Consider the following 22,171-nt stretch of genomic DNA (forward strand, 5'->3'; position numbering starts at 1 on the left):
CACTGTTGCTAGTAGTGGCCATCCTGCAAAGATGACTACAAGAGCACAGCGCAGAATGCTCAATGAGGTTAAGAAGAAATCTAGAGTGTCAGCTAAAGACTTACAGAAAACTCTGGAAGATGCTAACATCTCTGTTGATGAGACTACAATACATAAAACACTAAACAAGAATGGTGTTCATGGGAGGACACAGCTGTCCACATTTTTTGGGGAAAAGAGCACCTGGACAGATGAAACTAAAGTTGTTTTGTTTGGAAGGAACACACAACACTATGTGTGGAGAACAAAAAGCACAGCACACCAACATTAAAACCTCATCCCAACTGTAAGGTATGGTGGAGGGAGCATCATGGTTTGGGGCTGGTTTGCTGCCTCGGGGCCTGGACAGCTTCCTATCATCACCGGAAAAATAAATTCCCAAGTTTATCAAGACATTTTGCAGGAGAATGTAAGGCTATCTGTACACCAATTGAAGCTCAACAGAAGTTAGAAGACAACAACCCAAAAGACAGAAGTAAATCAACAGAATGGCTTGAACAGAAGAAAATACGCCTTCTGGAGTGGCCCAGACAGTCCTGACATCAACCCGATTGAGATGCTGTGGCATGACCTCAGTTCACACCAGACATCCCAAGAATGTTGCTGAACTGACACAGTTTTGTAAAGAGGAATGGTCCAAACTCCCCCTGACTGTTGTGCAGGTCTGATCCGCAACTATAGAAAATGTTTGGTTGAGGTTATTGCTGCCAAAGGAGGGTCAACCTATTATTAAATCCAAGGGTTCACAAACCTCTTCCAACCTGCACTGTGAATGTTTACACGGTGTGTTCAATAAAAACATGAAAAATTGTAATTCTTTGTGTTTTATTAGTCTAAACAGACTGTTTGCCTATTGTTGTGACTTAGATGAAGATCAGATAACAATTTATGCAGAAATCCAGGTCATTCTAAAGGGTTCACGTACTTTTTCTTCCCAATGTAGTTACGAAATGTTATAAAACAGTAACGGATGTCGTGGGTTGAAGAAGGTGAGGACCAAGGTGCAGCGTGGTACGTGTTCATCTTTTATTATGTATTGAACACTGGATGGAAAAACAACAAAAGAGAATGCATGAAACCGAAACAGTTCTGTCTGGTACAGAATACAAAAACAGAAAACAACTACCCACAAACACAGGTGGGAACAGGCTACCTAAGTATGGTTCTCAATCAGAGACAACGATTGACAGCTGCCTCTGATTGGGAACCATACCAGGCCAAACACATAGAAATACAACACACAGAACAAAACATAGAATGAAAAACACAGAATACCGACCCCAACTCACGCCCTGACCAAACCAAAATAGAGACATAAAAAAGGAACTAAGGTCAGGACGTGACAAAAACCCTGATTTATAACAAACCACAGTAGTTCAATGAATTGTCATCACACCCATAGAGAAAAGTATATACGTAGTAGTGCCATCATGCTCAATCTCTCGATTATTATTATAGTTCCACAGAATTACAGTGTTTATCTAGATTTTAAATGTATTAGTCCATCTGCAAAATTACAAATTCATCTTCTGCGCTGCTCCCACACATATCAGAAATGTACACACAGTTTTCGGGGAATCACAATAGATATGCGGTGCAGCACCGCCTGGAGCTATTTTGGTGGTCAATTGCCTTGCTCCAGGGCACAATGATAGAATATTAAAATCAAGAGCATTTCAATCGCTATTTTAAAGTGCCAATTTGTACAGGTTAATTAACCTGGGATTTGAACCAGCAGCTACACATACAGCACACTCCTGAGAGGAAAAAGATGTTACTGTGATGAATCTGATACATGTACAGTGAAGCCATATGAGAGCCTTTTCCTGTAGTTCACGATCAGCTCCTTTGTCTTGCTCACATTGAGGGTGAGGTTGTTGTCCTGGCACCACACTGCCAGTTCTCTGTACATGATTCCATATGTGTTATTTCATCACATTATGATGTCTTCAATATTATTCTACAATGTAGAAAATAATAAAAATATGTTAGTCTGTCAAGTGGCAAGTACAGCAACGGAATCAATTCCATTCAATCTAAGCCTTGTGAAAGCGATCAGAAGACTCCAAACAGAGCACCTGCTCTCGGAATCACTCTATTGACATTTAAATACTACCTCTAAGGCATTCAATTTATCTATCTGCATATCACTAATGTACCCTTCATCTAATCTAGGAATGTGATGACGTGGAATGGGATGCGTGTGTGCTCATGTGTGTGTGTCTTTGAAGGGAGTTTTCCCCAGTGTTAGGGGAAGAGGTTGTTTTGATTGATGGCTGTGATGCAGCAGTCTTATCTCAGGCTCCATGCCCTGGTCACTGGCTGTCAGCTGGTCAGATGGACCAGTTTTTTACAGTAGTGACAACACACAGCAGCTAGCCTTATCTTAGCCAAGACACTCTGACTGCCCACGTCAATGGTTTTTTGTGCATGTCTCTGTGTAGATGTATATGCATGAATGTATTTTGTATGCTTTGTTTGCTTTTTTAGTTTTGTACTGTGAATATGAGTATGTTAATCTGAAAGCATTTATGTGTTCATTTGTTTCATTTGTGTGAGTGATTTCTTTCAGTGTGTGCGTGTGTGTGTGTGTGTGTGTGTGTGTGTGTGTGTGTGTGTGTGTGTGTGTGTGTGTGTGTGAACCACTGATAACTCACACCAACTTTTTTTGGGCAACAGTTCAACAAGTTTGAATGGGGGAATATGAACAGATAATCAATAGAAAACTATTTGACGTATCTCCTTCTCTCATATGGCACATTTATTATTCCCCCCCATTATTCTACAGTCTGTAATCAACGTGAGTCTGAATACCATCCCTAACCGACCAATCTGTAGAGCTGTTACCCACAGGAGGGTGGTGTCTCCTGTAACTCCTCATATACGCCTCAGCAGAATACATAAAAGGATAAGCCTACTCTTTCCTTCCTTCTCTTTTTCCTCCCTTCCATTTGTCTTTAGAATGCTGCTCCAACTCCTGGGGGAGATAGTAGACAAGTAATTGGTGAAGCCATCCACACACATCATATCCCAACTGTTAACCCTGATATAATTTCCACATTATATCATCTATTGTCAAATATTGCCACCTAATCAACATCCTTTAAAACGTCTTGCTGTTATTGGAATAGGATAATAGAACACCTGGGTCTGATTATAGGCGTGTCAGAAACAACAACATTTGAATTGATAATGTATAGAGCAGTGGTCCCCCCCCCCCCCCCAACTCTCAGCTCTCACTCATTACAGACTAGGAATTAATGTTTCATTTATAAATTGTTTAAATGTATTACAATAGGGAGCCCATTGAGAGGTTTATTTCACAAGGGAGCCCTGCATTTTACATTTCACACCTTTTACAAAGTACAAGAGAAGACACACTAAAGAAAAACAATCACCTTCCTCAACAAATAGGTTCTCAATCAACATTTTGAGCTGCCTGAGAGGCAACAATGTTCCATACTCTGGATTCCATACTCTGAGTTCCATGGAGTAAATCAAATCAAATCAAATTATAAAGCCCTTTTTAGCTGATGTCACAAAGTGCTGTACAGAAACCCAGCCTAAAACCCCAAACAGCAAGCAATGCAGGTGTAGAAGCACAGTGGCTAGGAAAAACTCCCTAGAAAGGCCAGAGCCTAAGAATAATACCAGAGAGGAACCAGGCTATGAGGTGTGGCCAGTACTCTTCTGGCTGTGCCGGGTGGAGATTATAACAGAACATGGCAAAGATGTTCAAATGTTCATGGATGACCAGCAGGGTCAAATAATAATAATCACAGTGGTTGTCGAGGGTGCAACAGGTCAGCACATCAGGAGTAAATGTCAGTTGGCTTTTCATAGCCGATCATTCAGAGTATCTCTACCGATCCTGCTGTCTCTAGAGAGTTGAAAACAGCAGGTCTGGGACAGGTAGCACATCCGGTGAACAGGTCAGGGTTCCATAGCCACAGGCAGAATAGTTGAAACTGGAACAGCAGCACGACCAGCTGGACTGGGACAGCAAGGAGTCTTCAGGCCAGGTAGTCCTGAGGCATGGTCCTAGGGCTCAGGTCCTCCGGGAGAGAGAAAGAAAGAAAGAGAGATAGAAAGAAAGAGAGAAAAAGAGAGAAAGAGAGAGAGAATTAGAGAGAGCATACTTAAATTCACACAGGAATATCACATGAGAAATACTCCAGATATAACAGACTGACCCTAGCTCGCCGACACATAAACTACTGCAGCATAAATAATGGAGGCTGAGACAGGAGGGGTCGGGAGACACCGTGGCCCCATCCGACGAAAACCCCGGACAGGGCCAAACAGGCAGGATATAACCCAACCCATTTTGCCAAAGCACAGCCCCCACACCACTAGAGGGATATCTTCAACCACCAACTTACCATCCTGAGACAAGGCCGAGTATAGCCCACAAAGATCTCCGCCATGGCACAAACCCAAGGGGGGGCGCCAACCCGGACAGGAAGATCACGCCAGTGACTCAACCCACTCAAGTGGCGCACCCCTCCCAGTGACGGCATGGAAGAGCACCAGTAAGCCAGTGACTCAGCCCCTGTAATAGGGTTAGAATCCCAGTGGAGAGGGGGGAACCGGCCAGGCAGAGACAGCAAGGGTGGTTCGTTGCTCCAGTGCCTTTCTGTTCACCTTCACACTCCTGGGCCAGACTACACTCAATCATAGGGCCTACTGAAGAGATGAGTTCAATAAAGACTTATAAAGGTTGAGACCGAGTCTGCGTCTCTCACATGGGTAGGCAGACCATTCCATTAAAATGGAGCTCAATAGGAGAGAAAGCCCTGCCTCCAACTGTTTGCTGAGAAATTATAGGGACAGTAAGGAGGCCTGCGTCTTGTGACCATAGCGTACGTGTAGGTACGGTAGGGGGGAAAAGTATTTAGTCAGCCACCAATTGTGCAAGTTCTCCCACTTAAAAAGATGAGAGAGGCCTGTAATTTTAATCATAGGTACACTTCAACTATGACAGACAAAATGAGAAAAACAAATGCAGAAAATCACATTGTAGGATTTTTTATGAATTTATTTGCAAATTATGGTGGAAAATAAGTATTTGGTCACCTACAAACAAGCAATATTTCTGGCTCTCACAGACCTGTGACTTCTTCTTTAAGAGGCTCCTCTATCCTCCACTTGTTACCTGTATTAATGGCACCTGTTTGAACTTGTTATCAGTATAAAAGACACCTGTCCACGACCTCAAACAGTCACACTCCAAACTTCACTATGGCCAAGACCAAAGAGCTGTCAAAGGACACCAGAAACAAAATAGTAGACCTCCACCAGGCTGGGAAGACTGAATCTGCATTACGTAAGCAGCTTGGTTTGAAGAAATCAACTGTGGGAGCAATTATTAGGAAATGGAAGACATACAAGACCACTGATAATCTCCCTCGATCTGGGGCTCCACGCAAGATCTCACCCCGTGGGGTCAGAATTTTCACAAGAACGGTGAGCAAAAATCCCAGAACCACACGGGGGAACCTAGTGAATGACCTGCAGAGAGCTGGGACCAAAGTAACAAAGCCTACCATCAGTAACACACTACGTCGCCAAGGACTCAAATCCAGGCGTGTCCCCCTGCTTAAGCCAGTATATGTCCAGGTCCGTCTGAAGTTTGCTAGAGAGCATTTGGATGATCCAGAAGAAGATTGGGAGAATGTCATATGGTAAGATGAAACCAAAATATAACTTTTTGGTAAAAACTCAACTTGTCGTGTTTGGAGGACAAAGAATGCTGAGTTGCATCCAAAGAACACCATACAGTGCCTTGCGAAAGTATTCGGCCCCCTTGAACTTTGCGAACTTTTGCCATATTTCAGGCTTCAAACATAAAGATATAAAACTGTATTTTTTTGTGAAGAATCAACAACAAGTGGGACACAATCATGAAGTGGAACGACATTTATTGGATATTTCAAACTTTTTTAACAAATCAAAAACTGAAAAATTGGGCGTGCAAAATTATTCATCCCCTTTACTTTCAGTGCAGCAAACTCTCTCCGGAAGTTCAGTGAGGATCTCTGAATGATCCAATGTTGACCTAAATGACTAATGATGATAAATACAATCCACCTGTGTGTAATCAAGTCTCCGTATAAATGCACCTGCACTGTGATAGTCTCAGAGGTCCGTTAAAAGCGCAGAGAGCATCATGAAGAACAAGGAACACACCAGGCAGGTCCGAGATACTGTTGTGAAGAAGTGTAAAGCCGGATTTGGATACAAAAAGATTTCCCAAGCTTTAAACATCCCAAGGAGCACTGTGCAAGCGATAATATTGAAATGGAAGGAGTATCAGACCACTGCAAATCTACCAAGACCTGGCCGTCCCTCTAAACTTTCAGCTCATACAAGGAGAAGACTGATCAGAGATGCAGCCAAGAGGCCCATGATTACTCTGGATGAACTGCAGAGATCTACAGCTGAGGTGGGAGACTCTGTCCATAGGACAACAATCTGTCGTATATTACACAAATCTGGCCTTTATGGAAGAGTGGCAAGAAGAAAGCCATTTCTTAAAGATATCCATAAAAAATGTTGGTTAAAGTTTGCCACAAGCCACCTGGGAGACACACCAAACATGTGGAAGAAGGTGCTCTGGTCAGATGAAACCAAAATTGAACTTTTTGGCAACAATGCAAAACGTTATGTTTGGCGTAAAAGCAACACAGCTCAAAACTCTGAACACACCATCCCCACTGTCAAACATGGTGGTGGCAGCATCATGGTTTGGGCCTGCTTTTCTTCAAAAAGTCTGTGTTGGACAGGGAAGATGGTTAAGGAGGAGGATATGGCAGACATACGCCCCCTTTGGAGAGATTGGGTACCCCTAGTAAACTGGAAAAAAAATCTTTCAAAAATTGTTAATATATGCAAATAAAAATTATTATTGGATAGAAAACACTCTAAAGATTCTAAAACCGTTGGAATTATGTCTGTAAGTATAGCAGAACTCACAGGGCAGGCATTCTTCCAAACTAGTTTCTGTGGCCATGAAAGTTGGAGCAACTTTGACGTCATGCCCCCACCCTTCCCAACCAGCTATGATTCTGGGGACACTTTCTATCTCTTCCGCTAGATGTCCTCTTTCATTAGAGCTTCAAACCGTTCAAATCGCGCGAGAATTGACCCTATGGGAGTGAAATTAGTGCGTGCCACGAGAGAATAGGCTGTGCGTATGGGCGCGAATTGGTCACAGTCATTCCTTTGTTTCCAGCACTGAAGAGAAGGGCAGACGATGGGCGATTGAATTGAAGTTTGTTTTGCACGTCTAAAACATCATAAAGCTTGCTTCTGCACTTAGTTTGACCTGTTTAGTCGACATATAATGTGTAATTTTGAAGTTTTGATGCGCAACTTATCCGGACCAGAGGACGTTTTGGGTGCATTTCAGCTGATGTTATTAGCAGTAGCTAATACAAAGACGCAAGACTTGAAACCAAACGATGTATTGGGTAAGTATGAAGCCTTCCAGAACATTCTGAACGAAGACCATCGAAGGTAAGGGAATATTTATGCTTAAATCTGTGTTTCTGTTGACTCCAACATTACGTGGAAATGTAGCTTGGAACTGAGCGCTGTCTCACAATATGGAATAGTGTGCGATTTCTGTAACGTTAAAAATAAATCTAACACAGCGGTTGCATAAAGAAGCAGTGTATCTTTCTAACTATATGTAGAACATGTATATTTAGTCAAAGTTTATGATGTCTATTTTACGTTATCTTGCCGCGCTACATAGATTTCCTGCGGGCGTTTTTGAGTAATTTCTGAAGGTGAACTCACTGTAAATGGACATTTATGGATATAAATGGCATATTATTGAAAAAAAAAATATGTACTGTGTAATATGTCATATTACTGTCATCTGATGAAGATTTTCAAAAGGTTAGTGAGCGATTTATTTTTTAATCCTGCGTTTGTTGATTGCATGTTTTGGCTATTGAAATGAGCTGTGTCTGGTGGTGGTTTTACATATATATGTGCTATGTTTTCGCCGTAAAACATTTTAGAAATCTGACTTGCTGGCTAAATGAACAAGATGTTTATCTTTCATTTGAGCTATTGGACTTGTTAATGTGTGGAGGTTAAATATTTTTAAGAATATTTTTGCGTTCCATGCGCCACCGTTCCAGCTGCACGTGGGAGGGTTGATTCCCAATTGGGAACCAGTATCGTAGACAGGTTAAAATTGATGGGAAGATGGATGGAGCCAAATACAGGACCATTCTGGAAGAAAACCTGATAGAGTCTGCAAAAGACCTGAGACTGGGACGGAGATTTGTCTTCCAACAAGACAACGATCCAAAACATAAAGGAAAATCTACAATGGAATGGTTCAAAAATAAACATATCCAGGTGTTAGAATGGCCAAGTCAAAGTCCAGACCTGAATCCAATCGAGAATCTGTGGAAAGAACTGAAAACTGCTGTTCACAAATGCTCTCCATCCAACCTCACTGAGCTCGAGCTGTTTTGCAAGGAGGAATGGGAAAATCTCTCGATGTGCAAAACTGATAGAGACATACCCCAAGCGACTTACAGCTGTAATCGCAGCAAAAGGTGGCGCTACAAAGTATTAACTTAAGGGGGCTGAATAATTTTGCACGCCCAATTTTTCCATTTTTGATTTGTTAAAAAAGTTTGAAATATCCAATAAATGTCGTTCCACTTCATGATTGTGTCCCACTTGTTGTTGATTCTTCACAAAAAAATACAGTTTTATATATTTATGTTTGAAGCCTGAAATGTGGCAAAAGGTCGCAAAGTTCAAGGGGGCCGAATACTTTCGCAAGGCACTGTACCTACTGTGAAGCATGGGGGTGGAAACATCATGCTTTGGGGCTGTTTTTCTGCAAAGGGACCAGGACGACTGATCCGTGTAAAGGAAAGATTGAATGGGGCCATGTATCGTGAGATTTTGAGTGAAAACCTCCTTCCATCAGCAAGGGCATTGAAGATGAAACGTGGCTGGGTCTTTCAGCATGACAATGATCCCAAACACACCGCCCGGGCAACGAAGGAGTGGCTTCGCAAAAAGCATTTCAATGTCCTGGAGTGGCCTAGCCAGTCTCCAGATCTCAACCCCATAGAAAATCTTTGGAGGGAGTTGAAAGTCCGTGTTGCCCAGCAACAGCCCCAAAACATCACTGCTCTAGAGGAGATCTGCATGGAGGAATGGGCCAAAATACCAGCAACAGTGTGTGGAAACCTTGTGAAGACTTACAGAAAACGTTTGACCTCTGTCATTGCCAACAAAGGGTATATAACAAAGTATTGAGATAAACTTTTTTTATTGACCAAATACTTATTTTCCACCATAATTTGCAAATAAATTCATTAAAAATCCTACAGTGTGATTTTCTGGATTTTTTTTCTCAGTTTGTCTGTCATAGTTGAAGTGTACCTATGATGAAAATTACAGGCCTCTCTCATCTTTTTAAGTGGGAGAACTTGCACAATTGGTGACTGACTAAATACTTTTTTGCCCCACTGCATGTACGGCAGCACCAAATCGGAAAGATAGGTAGGAGCAAGCCCATGTAACGCTTTGTAGGTTAGCAGTAAAACCTTGAAATCAGCCCTTGCCTTAACAGGAAGCCAGTGTAGAGAGGCTAGCACTGGAGTAATATGATCACATTTTGGGGATCTAGTCAACATTCTAGCAGCCGTGTTCAGCACTAACTGAAGTTTATTTTTTGCTTTATCCGGGTAGCTGGAAAGTGGAGCATTGCAGTAGTCTAACCTAGAAGTGACAAAAGCATGGATACATTTTTCTGCATCATTTATGGACAGAAAGTTTCTGAATTTTGCAATGTTACGTAGATGGAAAAAAGCTGTCCTTGAAATGTTCATCAAAAGAGAGATCAGGGTCCAGAGTAACGCTGAGGTCCTTCACAGTTTTATTTGAGAAGACTGTACAACCATCAAGACTAATTGTCAGATTCAACAGAAGATTTCTTTGTTTCTTGGGACCTAGAACAAGCATCTCTGTTTTGTCCGAGTTTAAAAGTAGAACATTTGCAGCCATCCACTTCCTTATACAGTGCCTTGCGAAAGTATTCGGCCCCCTTGAACTTTGCGACCTTTTGCCACATTTCAGGCTTCAAACATAAAGATATAAAACAGTATTTTTTTGTGAAGAATCAACAACAAGTGGGACACAATCATGAAGTGGAACGACATTTATTGGATATTTCAAACTTTTTTAACAAATCAAAACTGAAAAATTGGGCGTGCAAAATTATTCAGCCCCCTTAAGTTAATACTTTGTAGCGCCACCTTTTGCTGCGATTACAGCTGTAAGTCGCTTGGGGTATGTCTCTATCAGTTTTGCACATCGAGAGACTGACATTTTTTCCCATTCCTCCTTGCAAAACAGCTCGAGCTCAGTGAGGTTGGATGGAGAGCATTTGTGAACAGCAGTTTTCAGTTCTTTCCACAGATTCTCGATTGGATTCAGGTCTGGACTTTGACTTGGCCATTCTAACACCTGGATATGTTTATTTTTGAACCATTCCATTGTAGATTTTGCTTTATGTTTTGGATCATTGTCTTTTTGGAAGACAAATCTCCGTCCCAGTCTCAGGTCTTTTGCAGACTCAATCAGGTTTTCTTCCAGAATGGTCCTGTATTTGGCTCCATTCATCATCCCATCAATTTTAACCATCTTCCCTGTCCCTGCTGAAGAAAAGCAAGCCCAAACCATGATGCTGCCACCACCATGTTTGACAGTGGGGATGGTGTGTTCAGCTGTGTTGCTTTTACGCCAAACATAACGTTTTGCATTGTTGCCAAAAAGTTCAATTTTGGTGTCATCTGACCAGAGCACCTTCTTCCACATGTTTGGTGTGTCTCCCAGGTGGCTTGTGGCAAACTTTAACCAACACTTTTTATGGATATCTTTAAGAAATGGCTTTCTTCTTGCCACTCTTCCATAAAGGCCAGATTTGTGCAATATACGACTGATTGTTGTCTTATGGACAGAGTCTCCCACCTCAGCTGTAGATCTCTGCAGTTCATCCAGGGTGATCATGGGCCTCTTGGCTGCATCTCTGATCAGTCTTCTCCTTGTATGAGCTGAAAGTTTAGAGGGACGGCCAGGTCTTGGTAGATTTGCAGTGGTCTGATACTCTTTCCATTTCAATATTATCGCTTGCACAGTGCTCCTTGGGATGTTTAAAGCTTTGGAAATCTTTTTGTATCCAAATCCGGCTTTAAACTTCTTCACAACAGTATCTCGGACCTGCCTGGTGTGTTCCTTGTTCTTCATGATGCTCTCTGCGCTTTTGACGGACCTCTGAGACTATCACAGTGCAGATGCATTGATACGGAGACTTGATTACACACAGGTGGATTGTATTTATCATCATTAGTCATTTAGGTCAACATTGGATCATTCAGAGATCCTCACTGAACTTCTGGAGAGAGTTTGCTGCACTGAAAGTAAAGGGGATGAATAATTTTGCACGCCCAATTTTTCAGTTTTTGATTTGTTAAAAAAGTTTGAAATATCCAATTAATGTCGTTCCACTTCATGATTGTGTCCCACTTGTTGTTGATTCTTCACAAAAAAATACAGTTTTATATCTTTATGTTTGAAGCCTGAAATGTGGCAAAAGGTCGCAAAGTTCAAGGGGGCCGAAAACTTTCGCAAGGCACTGTATGTGGGCTGTGCACCCAGTCCCTGGTTAACAACGTTCTCCATGACTTGTTGAACCGGTTCATGTTTGTCCACCTCGACGACGTCCTCGTCTTCTCCCGCTCAGCTCAAGAACACTTGCTCCACGCCCGAGAACCAGCTTTTTGTGAAAGCAGAAAAGTGCTAATTCCATCACTCCTTCCTTGGTTAGGGTTAGCCCCCCTTCTTCTCACATCATCTTAACGCCACATAGAGGAATTACGCAGAGGGTATGGCTGTTCACCCCATTTCCCCTGTGCATTTATACCTGTATTCTCTGTTTGTATGTTGCCAGTTTGTCCTGTCTCGCTGGGGTGCCCAATGAGTCTCTCGCGCCAGACAACTTATTTCCGCTCGTGAAACTACAGTAGATCTGCTCTGTCAGGGAAAGATGGTGCGAAAGCAAAAGGCTAATTGTAATTAAATTGTACATTAATAATCATAACAGTCATAGGAGCCTGGGACCTGAAAAACCGGACAACTATGTACATCCAACAAGAGTCAAAGGACAGAGGGATACACTAGCTAGAACCTTCTCATCACGGATCTGGTAGGACAAAAAAGCATGGCCAATTTGATTGTTTGCCCCTCATGTTGTTAATCAGGTTCTACTATAGATGGCATGGTGACATATTGTGTTGACTAAAACAGCACAAAACTAGGCCATTACTACAGTAATTTTAAGAAACATTTTGAGAAATAGTTTGGTTGACTGTTTGGGACAAATAAACCAGTTAATTGATAAGCAGATAGCTAGCTATAGCTAGCTGTTATATGCTAGCTAGTTAGCTCCCATGCCAATTTCAAGTCTTTCTAAACTCATATCTGACTAACTCGTAAATATGAAGTTATTTCAGAATGAACATTAACTGGCTTGCGCATCATGCTTTGTGACATTATGTTAGCTAGCTATCCCCAGTTAGATAATGTGTTTTCACTTATTGCATCTGTATGCTTGTTGCATTCTCCCTAGTGCACTAGTTTATTCGTGAGTTGACTGCTCATTTTAAATAGTTTAATCTAACCTGATCAAAACAGTGGCAGCATGTGCAGCAGTGGTCATTGGTTTTTGACATGCAAAAGTATAATAGGTGTATTTATGCTGTTGTTCAAATGCAAGGATCGCTTTATATGTCTTCTCAAAGAAACTACCAGTAGTTCGAAAACTTGACATAATATTTCTGTCATGCTGCTTTGCTGACAACTCCAACCATCTAGCTCCCCTGTAGGCTGAGTTTACAGGGAGCAACAAACTAGTGGAAATGTTCTGTCAAAGCCACGTGATGTCTGAAGCAACAATAGCTCAATGCACCGTCATAAAAACTACATTCAAAAGTGCTTTGTTTGAGTTCCACAGTATCGCTGGCACGTTTTTTACTTCTAACCTCTCTTAAACATTGAGTGTTTGATTGGATTAGTCAATTTCTTCTGCTTCCATTGCTACCAACAATTAATCTGTGTGATTAACGGCCGTGTTTGTGAGACAAGTGTGGATCCCAAAAACCATTCCTATCACAAAAACATCTGTCTGAAAGTCTGAATGGTTTGAGCTACAAACTATTATGACCCATCTATGAAAAGCAGAGACTCTTAAGAACATAAGCACTCACAAGCCACACAAGAGTCGTTAGAATGTGAAAAGTTATTTTACACAGAAGATCATTGGATCGTCTCAGGACATGTTGCCTATAACACTGTAATTAAGCTTTAACAAACTCCACACAGTTGTCACTGACTGCATATTGCATATTCATTTCACACAAAGCAAACCATTTCTGTACTTACAGCATTCTTTAAAATTATTTTTTTATCAGGTTTCTGCTTGGCGGAACTTATTTGTTTATTGACATATATGCATTTCTAAAAACATGTTTTCACTTTGTCATTATGGGGTATTGTGTGTAGATGGGTGACAATGTTTTAAAATAAATATATTTTGAATTCAGGCTGTAACAGAAAATGTGGAATATGTCAAGGTGTATGAATACTTTCTGAAGGCACTGTGCATTCATTTTCCACATTTTGTTGTGTTGATGCCTGAATAGGACGCCCACAAGCCACCACCATTCAAAAGTTTGGGGTCACTTATACATTTCCTTGTTCTTGAAAGAATAGCACATTTCTTGTCCATTAAAATGTATTTTTATTTTATCTTTATTTAACTAGGCAAGTCAGATAAGAACAAATTCTTATTTTCAATGATGGCCTAGGGTTAATGGGTTAACTGCATGTTCAGGGGCAGAATGACATATTTGTACCTTGTCAGCTCAGGGAACTGAGTAATCAACGTACTTTACTCAAAATACAAAAATACAAGGCAAATATTCGAGCCCACAATAACGGACCGATTTACAAAGAACAACCACTCACAAACAAACATGGGGAACAGCGGGTTAAATAATAAACAAGTAATTATATAAGTGAAGCCAGGTGTGTAAGACACAGACAAAACAAATGGAAAATGAAAAGTGGATCGGGGGTGGCTAGAAGGCTGGTGACGTCAACCGCCGAACGTCGCCCCAACAAGGAGAGGGACCGACTTTGGCGGAAGTCGTGACAAGTGAGTACACCTCAGCAATTTATTAAACACATTTTTACCAGAAAGGTGAGTTCCAGACCTTTGTAAAACTGTGCAACATTACCAGTTATTGTTTATGGCTATGTCATGAAAAATAATTATGTTTGGCTATGTCTATTAAGGTGGAAATCAACATTTTAAGGTGCATTGGCTGGGGGGTATTCTGAAGAAGCGGTAGGGGTGGGGTAGAACTCATAATTTTCTCAGTGTATGCATGGGTGTGTGGTTTGCTGACTCACACCAAGACATGTTACGTACTCCTCAAGCATAGCCAATAAAACCCTGAGCCACCGTGGCACATGCAGACAAAGTCTCAAACAATCAACCAGCAGCCGATGCTCAGACAGGCAGCACATCCACCTAGAGACTTGATCACGTACATTTATTAAAGTGAAGTGTACAGGCTTATCCTCCTTGATCTCTGAAAAACAGCCCAAATTTCATATAATTTAGTCAATTAGTTGGAGAGTGGGGTTTGTGTGTTGATGTGCATTTGTGTTGTAGTCTTAATGTCATCTGATGCTGTTGAAAGCCCATTAGATCACACATTGAGGCCACCACTGCTGTGCGCCAAAACACACACACACACACACACACACACACACACACACACACACACACACACACACACACAGACACAAGCAAGCTGTGCGCCAAAACATGCACACACACACACAGACACACACACACACACACACACACACACACACACACACACACACACACACACACACACACACACACACACACACACACACACACACACAAAACACATGTGTTGTGAGTGTTCTGGCATAAGGTGGTTATGAGGTGAGTTTACTAAATAAAGGTTAAATTTACAGTTTTTTACAATCACTTTGGCACTAATTTCAGAACATTGTGGTCATTTTTCAAAACTCTAGACACAAAACTCAAAATGGTCATCACTTGTAACACAGGCTGTCGAATGTTCAAAACATTTCATTGTGCATTCATATCTTTAAAGAAACCTTACACTTGCAGCATCATTGGTTCAAATAACTCATTTATCATGAAATACCATAGGAACATTCATTTAAATCACTCACACAGAAGATACTGATAGTTTCACTGTGTAGTTGTTCGTACAATCAGTAAATATTGTAGTACAAAATATGTGACACATGTTTCATTATGCTACTACACGTAAATACATCACTGTAAAAGGACTAGTAGAGAGAACACTACAGAGACAGTGGAATCATTGAACAAAATTTGAAATTTATTGATGAAATACAATAAAATCACAACAGGTTTCTTTGAATCAAAGCAAAAATAATTAGCTACAAAAAAAGAAAAAAAACAGTAAAACGTCAACTGCAGTGTTCCTCACCTGGCTTACTGTAAAAAGCAAAACAAAGGATTGATTACTGTACTTCTATATTTCCCTCAACCCTATCTTGTGGATTTGGCCCTAGGTTCTCATCCACATCACAATGGATGTTTTCATTAGCCAAACATCTTGGGAAGAATCTTCTGGCATTGCGAATCCAGGCCTGACACTGGTCTGCCATGATGTCATTGCATGCGTCATCTATAGCCTGGAGAAGGGCGGCTTGTTCGTGAGGGCGCCTATCATATACCTTCCACCTCCACGTGGAGAAAAATTCCTCAATTGTGTTAAGGATAGGAGAGTATGGGGGTAAGTACAGGGTGGTAAATTGTGGTTGGGAAACCATGTTTGCACCATTCTGAGCATGGTGGAAAATGACATTATCCCACACAATGACATGGGTCATGCCATCAGCTCTACAGACCTGATTTAGCTCATCAAGGAACGTTACATTCGAACAGCGAATCATGTGGCTGCCTGCTACTCAATATATAGAGTATATAGAGTAGAACGCTTTAGGTGTTGTTTGACCAAACATTAGAACAGGCAAGATGAGTAATCTAAGCAACTTTGACTGTGGTATGATTGCTGATGCCACACATGGTGATTCCAGCACCTCAGAAACAGCTGCCCTCCTGGGATTTTTACGCACTACAGTCTCTATAGTTTACAGAGAATGGTGCGATAAACAAAACACATTCAGTGAGCGACATTTCTGTGGGCAAAACACCTTGTTAATGAGAGAGGTCAGAGGAGAATGTCCAGACTCATTCAAGCTAACAGAAAGGCCACAAATGCTCAAATAACAGCTGTTTAAAACAGTGGTGTGCAGAATGACAAGTTAACGTACAACACCATGAATAATTCAGGCTGTTGTGTAGGCAAAAGGGGGTCCTACCCAGTACAAGATAGGTGTACCTAATAAAGTGGCTGGTGAGTGTACAGTAATGTCAAATCTGAAAAGTGGTACATGGGACAGTGTCTTGTAAAGAATGATGATGAAATATTACAGCCATAGATAATGTAGTCCAATTGGTTCATATTCCACGGTAATTGGTGTCAATGGATCTCGTTATCCTGAAACTTTCATGATCTAAACATGGAATATTGTTTGTCAGTTTCCATAAAACTATGCATTAAGAGTAATGCAACAGTTATACTTATCATTTTGAGCAGTTTTATCAATTGATAGTTTGATCATTGTAATGAAATGAATAGACAGTCATCTCAGATGTAATGTGTGAATTGCATTTTGAAATGGTAATACTTTGAGGTTAAGTTTTGAAAAATTAGCATTTTGATCATTGGTTGTGAGTTTTGTGTCTAGTTTTGTGTCTAGAGTTTTGAAAAATGACATCAAGGTTCTGAAATTAGTGCCAAAGTGATTGTAAAAAAAACTATTGTAAAAAAGAAAATCCCTGTATGGGAGACATTTAAGAAAACCCAGTATAGAACAAACTGGAAGTCTTTTTTTTTGGAGAATACTTACTTATATTTGAGATATTTGAGATCTTGCCATAATATGGACTTGGGGTTTTACCAAATAGGGCTATCTTCTGTATACCACCTTAACCTTGTCGCAACACAACTGATTGTCTCAAATGCATTAAGAAAGAAAGAAATTCCACAAATTAACATTTAACAAGGCACACCTGTCAATTGAAATGCATTCCAGGTGACTACCTCATGAAGCTGGTTGAGAGAATGCCAAGAGTGTGCAAAGCTGTTATCAAGGCAAAGGGTGGCTACTTTGAAGAATATAAAATAGATTTTGATTTGTTTTACACTTTTTTGGTTACTACATGTGTTATTTCATAGCTGTGATGTCTTCACTATTATTCTACAATGTAGAAAATAGTACACATAAATGGAAACCCTTGAATGAGTAGGTTTGTCCAAACTTTTGACTGGTACTGTATATGTATCTACTTAAGAAGTTGTGTCCTCAAATCTATCATGCTTGGTGGCCTCTCTTGTTTTGCCTACATCAATGTTGTAGATGGTTGTCTGCGCAAATGTGAAGAAGTTGACAAGAGCATCATCATATGTCAGGTTAACGACAAAGTGGGCTTTGAACATTTCATCAAACGCACACAGACCACTAATTTCCTGGCAGGGAACAAGCCTCTTGTCCACCACAATGTAGTATTTGTCAATCTCGCTGTGTCTTCTTCCAATGACAAGGGGGTATGACTGTTGAACATGGTTCCCATCAAGATGGTCTTCAATGCTGCAGCATGACTGCAACACACAATGGGTCTTTTTAAGTCCCTCTCCACATGTTAAGACAACGAAGATGCAACCCAATAAAGTAATTACACAACAATTACTGTCTCTTCTTACCTTATGAAAGTGCACTAGTCTACCCACAGCATCACTGGCACTGATCTTGGTCCTCTTCCCTCCTGCTGGTGGTGGGATGAGATGCCGCAGAAGCAGCATCAGGGAGGACATATCATTGTCCCAGTCTTAGTGCAAGAAAAGGCCAAGACCCCAAATCACATAAAACAATATCACTGAGTTTGAAATATTGCACTGTCCATGAGAGAATCCACTTACTGGTTTCATTGTCATTCTCTGGTAGTTTTTCTGCAGGAGGCAACAAAAATCAGTGGTCGTAGTCAGGGATTTTGCCAGTTTGATGACTTTAGGCTTCAATACAGTGTCCTACTTTTCAAGGAGCTTAGCAGATGTTTCATCGTCAAACATCAGCAGAAAGTACTGATTCGCTTAAACAAAGTGGACCAACTCAACTTCATGACCAACACAAATCATGTTCTCAATCTCAGACAAATAGCCTGTAGTTCTGATTCCAAGACATACTACATACTACATCACTCACCAATCCTTTGATGTCCAGAAACCTGGGAAAGACTGTGAGGACATCTGTGCTTCTGTCTGGACTATAAACTAGCTCCTGTCGATACTGGAACACCTCCTTCGTTTATTTTTCATTGGCCGAGTGGACAAGGAATGATATGGCCTCCTTGCTGGTGGTGCAGGTCAGTCTTCCTCCTATCAGTTGGGCCTTCCGACTGGGGTGAAATACTCTTCTTGATGTGTCTTCAGGTGATAATTCAGATATACTTTGCCTCTGTCAGGATCATAGAAGTGTTCCTTAGATTGTGGAAAAGATGACCAACAAGGGAGTTAAATGGTTATTATTTTTAGACTTGATTCTATGACTGTTTGATGCCCCATTCAGTCCACAGAACAAGTGTCAAAATATTACCACAAGCATGGTCTACCAGCACTTATATATATCCTTTGACAGAAAAAGGATCTCTCAATGAAGGAAAGAGAGTCACAATTCCAAGAGCATAACATTCTCTCTGTTGAAGAATGTGAAGCCTCCTGCTCAAAAACAATAAAGCATACACACTCCAAATAAGCTACTGTATCTTTCTACAGTCTCATAATGATGCCAAATAACATGAATGTATAGTTTGATTGTTTTGATCCATTGTTTGTGGCCAGATTGGCTAATGAGAAGCTTACCCATGCATCTCTTTCATGTGGCTGACTAAAATGGCAATCATCTCTCTCCTAGTTCTATGGTCCAATGTTTTGGTTGTCTGGTACTCTTCTAATACGTCTTGCCCACCAGTCAGGGCATCTTGGACCATCTATTAAGACAATAACAATTTAGAGTTGGTTTATGCTGTCGGAATCTCCATGAAGAGAAGACACAGAAATGGGATTATCAACATCCAATATCAGTTAGCATTACTCCTAAGGGTGTGTTGGCCTTTTTAAATGGTCTTTCTGGAGATATCAGGTCTAAATCACTTGACGAGAGGGACAATGGTTCAAAGCAATCAATATATACATTCATGTTATTTGATAGCATTATGTGAAACTGAAGAAAGACACCTTCAATCAAGATCTTTGATTGTGAGACACAGGTCTGGATTGGCCTCAATCAGGTCTAGCAGGACATCCTCCTCCTTCTCAGTTTGGGAATCATAAAAAATTTGTATTTGTGCTGCAGAGGGCAGTCCAAAAAGAGTGACTTATCAGAATAGAGGGAGATAAGCCACCTAGGGGGCAACATAATGGGTCTGGCGCAAATCAAGGGTTCAATTACGAAAATACATCAGACAGTTCATATATTCACCTTGATTGATGCAATCTCCATAAGAGAACACAGGCTGCAACTTCATGAACTTGCATTTTTTATATTGGACCTTCACCAACAACACTTCACATTGTGTGCAATTACACACAATGTCATATTTAAGTTACATTTGGTTGCAAACATGTTATAGTGTAGCTGTACATATAGAAACAATCACTTAAAAATCACACAATGTGATTTTCTAAATGTTTGTTTTAGATTCCGTCTCTCACAGTTGAAGTGTTCCTATGATACAAATGACAGACCTCTCTACATGCTTTGTTAGTAAGAAAACCTGCAAAATCGGCAGTGTTTCAAATACTTGTTCTCCCCACTGTATCTCATGGCTCAAAGTGGAGGAGAGATAGATTGACTTAATCATTACCTGTTTTTGTAAGAAGTGTTGACATACTGAATGCATAAAGGTGTCTGTTTAAACTACTAGCCCACAGCTCGGACACCCATGCATACCCCACAAGACATGCCACCAAAAGTCTCTTCACAATCCCCAAGCCAAGAACAGACTATGAGAGGCGCATAGTACTACATAGAGCCATGACTACATGGAACTCTTTTCCACATCAGGTAACTGATACAAGCAATAGAATCGGATAAAAAAACTGATAAAAATACACCTTATGGAACAGCGGGGACTGTGAAGAGACACACACAGGCACAGACACATATGCACATGATAAGACACGCAATCTACACACACGTACATGGATGTTGTATTGTAAATATGTGGTGGAGTAGTGCTGGCCTAAACTAACACACTGAATGTGTTGAGTTAGGTAATATTAAATGTAATGTCAGGTAGTATTTTAAACTGTATGTTTCAACTGTATGTTGTCTTATGTTGCTGGACCCCAGGAAGAGTAGTTACTTAGGCCTTGGCAGCAGCTAATACGGATCCGTAATCATTAAAAATACAAATTATTAACCTGTTGATGTGCATTGCAACCACATATCATCCACTTACATGAGTGAATTATCTTAGCCTTCCTGGACATAAGCCTTTCTTTACCTCATCACCAACATTCACAAACACCTAACCTTTGAACTGCAGTCAATGGACTGTACCCTACTATATTAATTATGCCCAGGACTAACCAAATGATTTAGAGAGACAGCCATCCTAACCATTCCCATCAGGGACACCTGGGCTATGAAAACCAGACCTAGATTCAAAAGGCTATTTTTTTTATTGCTTTGAGGGTTTGAGCCTGTCTGATGCTTGTGTAAGATGGACAGGGTTTGCACTTTTGGGACGATTCCATTGGTTTCATTGGGACAAGCTAGCTCAATCAAGTGGCGTTAAAGTATTTGGTGGAAATAACAATACTAGGGACATCTCTGTAATGGTGGCCTTTCCAGAGGCTTGATCACAGCACATCCATCAGACGGCAGTAGATTCGATTCATAACAACCATTTCACCACAACATACTGAGCATTCACTGCATGGATTTACCTGCTTCACAAAAAACATACACACATTCACACAAATAGAAAGAGAGTGAAGAGAGGGAAAGACAGAGAGAGAGAGAGAGAGAGAGAGAGAGAGAGAGAGAGAGGTTAGGGTGAGAGAGAGAAAACAGAGATAAATCTCCCTTCTCAGTAAACACCACAGTGCTAAGACGTTTTAATGACTGACAGTCACTTCTCGAGCTCGATAATCAAGCACCCCAGTTGTGTCTAAATATTTGCATTGTTTCTGAAGCATAATTAAATAACAATTACTGCTGGCTAAATGTCTTTTCCACATTGTCGGTTGTCAAAACCCGCAGGGGAGAAAACACGCTAGAGCGGTTCCTGTTTTCACAGCTAATAAGCCTGTAATGAAAAATGCATCAAACGGCCCATTAGTCCTCGCCTGGAGCAGCTTAATCAACCCGAGCACACGGGCAGAAGTCTGCGGCTTAATGCTTGCACTCGTGCTCGAGAGCCCCATCTCCAAACACTCGCCGAGTGGGTGCCATCTCTTAATGTACGCCGCAGTGGTTTTTCTCCATTAGGATGGAAATCAGATTGTTTTTCGCTCTCCTCAGTGTCACTCTATTAAACAGGACGGAAGTATCCCTCGTGGCCGCTAATTAGCTATAATCATAGTAATGTGGCCGGGCTCTCGGCTCGGCTGTGACCGGCCTAACCGGATCCTCTAAAACACACACTGTCAACAAGAGCACTGTGTGTGCGTGTGTGCGTGCATGTGCAAATGTGTACAGTTTAGGTCAGAAGGTTACATACACCTGAGCCAAATACATTTAAACTCAGTTTTTCACTATTCCTGACATTTCATCCGAGTAAAAATGTCTTAGTTCAGTTAGGATCACCATTTTATTTTAAGAATGTGAAATGTCAGAATAATAGCAGAGAGAATGATTTATT

At 41.0% G+C, this 22,171-nt stretch overlaps 1 pseudogene; it reads right to left on the bottom strand.

The window, feature by feature from the left end:
- Positions 1-17,590: 17,590 nt before the first annotated feature.
- On the bottom strand, positions 17,591-19,291 carry LOC110490727 (uncharacterized; annotated as a pseudogene).
- Between the last annotated feature and the right edge of the window lie 2,880 nt (positions 19,292-22,171).

This window comes from Oncorhynchus mykiss, chromosome 15 (assembly GCF_057628025.1).
Source record: "Oncorhynchus mykiss isolate SJ-2025 chromosome 15, ASM5762802v1, whole genome shotgun sequence".
NCBI lineage: Eukaryota > Metazoa > Chordata > Actinopteri > Salmoniformes > Salmonidae > Oncorhynchus > Oncorhynchus mykiss.